Source organism: Desmodus rotundus, chromosome 6, assembly GCF_022682495.2.
Source record: "Desmodus rotundus isolate HL8 chromosome 6, HLdesRot8A.1, whole genome shotgun sequence".
NCBI lineage: Eukaryota > Metazoa > Chordata > Mammalia > Chiroptera > Phyllostomidae > Desmodus > Desmodus rotundus.
The window spans coordinates 110,473,536-110,478,460 of record NC_071392.1 but is presented as its reverse complement, the minus strand read 5'-3'; the positions used below and the strand labels follow the sequence as shown (position 1 = coordinate 110,478,460).

Genomic DNA, 4,925 nt, shown 5'->3' with positions numbered 1-4,925 from the left:
GGCCTGAGCGAGGCCCAGCAGTCCTCAGCCGGACCCAGCCAGCACGTGCTCACTGTCCTTTTGTTGAAGGAACGAGTGACACAAGGAGAGAGGGATTTGGCATCCCAATCCCTGCTGTCCCTGTTCAACGCCACCACCCCTGACCCTCGGGAAGTCACTTCCATTGCCAGAGTTTCTCTTTGTCTGTGAAGTTGATGGGGCTGGGGGTGGGGCAGACGAAGGACCAAGCCACGTCCTGGAAACAAGCTCTGCAAACCAGAACGTGCCTTGCTGCTGTCCCTGCCTGTCAGATGTCAATGCCACATTCTCCTCTGCTAGCTGGGCGCTGAGGGAACGAAAAGCCAGTCTGCAGCACCCAGGGTGCCCAGCTGGGGGACTTGGGGTGTTGGGGAATTCCCCTCTTCAGTGAGGGGAATTAGGGAGAGGGGGAGGTTGAAGTTCAATATGACCCGTCATTGTTACCATGTCAGTTGTTAACTATCCTCTACCCACCAGTGTAAAAGAGTGTGTGTCTGTCTGTTTTACTTTTTATCCATCTCGGAGATCTCCAGCTCTGCTTTCTCTCGCCTCTCTAATCTATCACCAGTGGATTTCATGTAACGCTGCTACAGCTTCCCCTTTGGTTCTGAAGTATAAAATAAATGGTAAAACTGCCAATTCCCGAAGCATTTTCTCAATCCGTTGAGATTTTGCTTCCTGGCAATTGTCAGTTTGGCTCAAATACGCGCCTAACAATTCTTACATGTTTGCGCGTTTCTTACTTTGACCCTGGGCACCCTTCCTCACTCAGCGTTGCCTTCAGCCTCCCCACCCAAAAGGTGAGGAGGGCCTTCTCCCGTTTGCCTGATGACCTAACTGAGGATCAGGCCCAAGGTCATATGTGCCAGAAAGTGGAGGAGATAGATCAAAACCCAGGCCTGTCTGACTAGGACCCTAATTCTCTGTCCTGTCTTTCCAAGCCTCAGTTTCCCTGCCCGCACGCCGAGGAGCTGAACTGGGTGACCTTGGAGATCATCAGTAATGTGGGTCAGTGGGGGAGAGCTGGGGCCAGGGAAGGTGGGTGGAGGGGGTGCCCGGTCTAACACCCCTCTGGGCCAGGCCAGCTCAGCCTCCGTGGAACTTTCCCAGCTGGAGTCCAGAGGTGATTTGTATTACTGGCTCCAAATGACTTTTGCATCTATTTATGTGTTGCATTTTGATTTTGCATTCAATTTCCGGTCCATTCACGGTGTCTGCACTGCTTGGGGGATGCGAAATTGAGGCAGCCGGGAGCGCAGTTCGGACATGCCTGACAGCCTCCGCTCCTCCTCGCAGGGAGCTATGCTCGAGTAGTCCACTGAGAAAGGGCCGGGCTGTGGGGAGGCTGTCCTGGCCCCTCCCTACCAGGCCCCCAGCCCCAAGGGCCTCCCCCCTGAAGCTGGATTCCTCACCTCCCTCCACCCCAATACATATCTGAAATGGGAACCCGGCCAGTACCTGGGGACTTCAGGAAAATCCAGCTCTGGTTTATTAAGGATTTGAAATCCTACTGAAAATGTGCAAGAGCATTTGAGAGGAGAGACCATCCCAAGGGTTTGCATCCCAGCTTAACCCCTCCAACCTCTCTTCCCCAGTCACTATCCATGGAAACTTTCTAGCACTCTATCTGACCTTGCCACCCTCCTGCTCAAAACTCATCCATGGCTCCCCATTGCCCCCGGGGTCGGGTAGAAGTTTCTGGCCTTCCAAGTCTCCTCAGTCAGCACTCCCTGCCACTCACACTAAGCTCTGGCCTCTCCCAGCAGCTCAGGTTTCCCAATTCCCATTTCCAGCTCTCCAGAAGTCAGGGGAGGCTGAGGCAAGTTGCCCATGATCACACAGCAGGGGGCAGTACAAGCAATCCAAGTCCAGAGTCCATGCCCCCACCCACAGAGCCTCAGAGCTCAGCTCCTCAGAGTTGAGCACACACACAGACACACACACTCACGCCACTCTCTACCCTCTCCCCATAGTTCGCAGAGGGACCCCCTTCCTCATCTCAGGCACCTCTGGATGCAAGAAGTTCTTGATTATTATATTTCGACATTGGGGTGGTGTTTCTGTTTTTTGCGTGTCTGGCTCTGTCCTGAGATGCCGAAGCTCATCAGGGGCAGTGGCTGTGGGTTCCCAGTGCCTAGCGTAGAGCTTGGCATGAAGAGTAACTAGAAACTAGGATTTCTATTTATTTATTCTCATCAGGTACCCTGCAGAGATGATGGAAAGAGCAGATGAAGTAAGAGCTGTAAACAGACCTTGTGTAGCTTCTGGGGGGATGGGGCGGGAGTTATTATACAGAGAGGTGATGAGGATTGTGGGAGGTCACACAGCAATGGCTGGTAATGTCTACATGGCCTTCCCTCCACAAAGCCCAGGCAGAGCCATCCGTCTCCTGAATGTCTCCGAGAACGCGCCCCATTAGCTGGCTCAGTATCGCTCCTTCTCCCCGACCCCAGCCTTGGCGGGTTTGGGGGAGAAGGAGGGTGCCAGCTGGGGAAGGGGCCCTGATGGAGGCCATATATCACAACGGCAGCCGAGGCAGAGAGACGGGAGTGACTTTTCTTCATGGGTTTTAGACAAATGAGGTGGACAGAAAATGGATGGCATCCTTTGGCAGTGAGAAGCCTGAGCCAGGGGAGCTGCCATGGCTGCCTGGGCAGTGGGGAACACACTCCCAGCTGACCTGGGACTCCCACTGCAGGCTCCTGTCCTTAGCAGAGGGAAGGAGGCCACCCAGATTGGGAAAGGAGTTGTGGGCGGGGAGGGGAGTGAGAGTGTGTGGGAAGTGGCCTGGGCTTGTGCTGCTGACTGTGTGACCAGGGCAAAGCGGGCCCTCTCTGGGCCTTAGTTTCCCCTCTGGAGAAACATAATGAATGGACCAGGGTCACTGCAAGGGAAGGCACGACAGCTTCAACTACCTGGGGCCTCTGAGCCTTGCCTTGTCGAGGCCTGTCAGAATCGTGGGGTAAGAAGGACAGGGTTCCCCACCAAACCTCTTTATTCTTTAACTGTCCTGAAGGGGGTACAAAGTCAGGAAAATGGACCCAACCCTGGCAAAGTTCTCAGCAGCCCCAAGGCTAGATTTTTCCTACTTCCAAACAGCCCTGGAAACGCGAGTTTGGGAACCTGGAAAGTGTATTATCCTAGAGACCCAGATTCCTGAACTCTGAGGGCAGAGGGTATAATTCTCCATCCACACCCAGGTTTACCAGGAATGTAGCTGTCTTTTCTATAAGGCAATGTCATTTCCATTTGGAGACCCTGTTCTGCCACCGTGGGAGAAATACAGGCAGCTGGGCTCTCCCCTTTCATGGGGTTGGAGGACCTTTCGGGGGCTGACACAGAGCATGGGGGAGGACAATTGACCCTTGGTTGTTGTCTGCCCATCAGGACATGCTGCCCCTCTGTTGCTGGTCCTGGTGCTGTGCTGCTGGCCGCGAGCCTGCTCTGGGCCTGGCAAGTTTTCCCAGTGCTCCTTCACCATGCCGGGCGCGGGAGCCTCTGCGAGGCCACCTCAGGCCTGTGCGCCCAGTCACGTCTTCTCTGGTGCTCAGACGGGTATGGGGCACGGGGCACTGCTGCTTCAGGTTCTCCAGACCTGGCTGCGGGTTCTGTCATCACCCTCGGCCCTGGAGACGGGGTGGGACTCCTTTCTCAAGGGCCTGAGGCTTTAAGAGCTCTTGGTTTCTCTCCAACTCTTCTCTTGAAGCCAAGCTGAGGGAACCTTTGGGGTCTCAGGGGTAACTGTGAGCCTGGTCACTTCCTAGACCATCAGTCTCTCTCCCACCTCTGTCATCTGTGTCCAAAGTCCTTTCTTTTCCTCTCAGGGCTGTGGCTTTACAAACGCAAGACCAGGAGGACACCAACTGGACAATGGAGATAGAATCAAGGGCAAGGACGTAAAAAAATGAATTCATATTTCAAATGGATCATTTGACATGATCTTTTTTTTTCTTTTTTTTCATAGTTCATGTCAGACAGGTAATGCGCTGATGTCGTAACAAGGTTTGTGGGAGGCACATGTCACACAAGAGCGTGAACACCCAATCATCACGCTTACGAACTACAAAAGGATCGTGACATGATCCTTTGAGATACTGAGATATTATGCATTGAGATATTATTGAGATATTATAATGGTACAATTTGGGGAACTTAGAATCTCATAATCAGAAAAACTCAGCATTACTTAGTTGCCATCTATAGGAAGGTGGCTAAACTGTGGCAATTTAGTAAACTGACTATCCCAGTTACAGGTAATGAACTTTAATCTCATCCCCTCTTCCCAGTGTCACGCGAGCCTTGGAAACCAGGTCTTGCAACCACAGTAGCTGTGCGAACCAGCGGCCTGGCAGCAGCTGGAGTGGACATAGCAGGTCCCCAAAGCCTCACCCCCAGAGACCTGTCAGTATGTGACTTGTCTGGCAGCTTGCTCAAAAGCTTCGTTTTCAGGACTTGTCTTTTTTTTTTTTTAACCTAAATTACAGTTCTTTCCTGCAAAAGGTCTGTCTCCAAGGGCATTTGTCAACAACCATCAGAGGCCATTGTTTAACGTCACAGCTGCCTGAGGCAGCATTGCCAGTTGGAGCTAAGACAAGACTAATCAAAAATCTTAAACAATATCACCCCAATACATCAATGAAAAAGAATTATTCACATTCTACAAGATGGTTACAAAGTATTTCAAATACACTTTCAACGAAAGTTAGATTATCACTTAAAAATGCCACCCACTGTTTTCAAATAAAATTATCTGTGAACTAAAAAAAAAACCCCCAAAACCTGGGGGAATGGGTAAGGGACTTTGAAAAGCTCTAACATATTCCTGGGAATCTAGAAGGCTGTGGGCATCCGCATGCGTAGGAAAGACACGAGAAGGCTGTGAACGTTCACCTGTGGCTGATCTGAGG

The 4,925-nt window shown here is 51.8% G+C and overlaps 1 non-coding gene across 1 annotated transcript; it reads right to left on the bottom strand.

Moving 5' to 3' along the window:
* Positions 1–3,986: 3,986 nt before the first annotated feature.
* On the bottom strand, positions 3,987–4,090 carry LOC112304267 (small nucleolar RNA U13). Its single transcript, XR_002974718.1, has one exon. It is a non-coding gene; the product is annotated as a small nucleolar RNA U13 (small nucleolar RNA).
* Between the last annotated feature and the right edge of the window lie 835 nt (positions 4,091–4,925).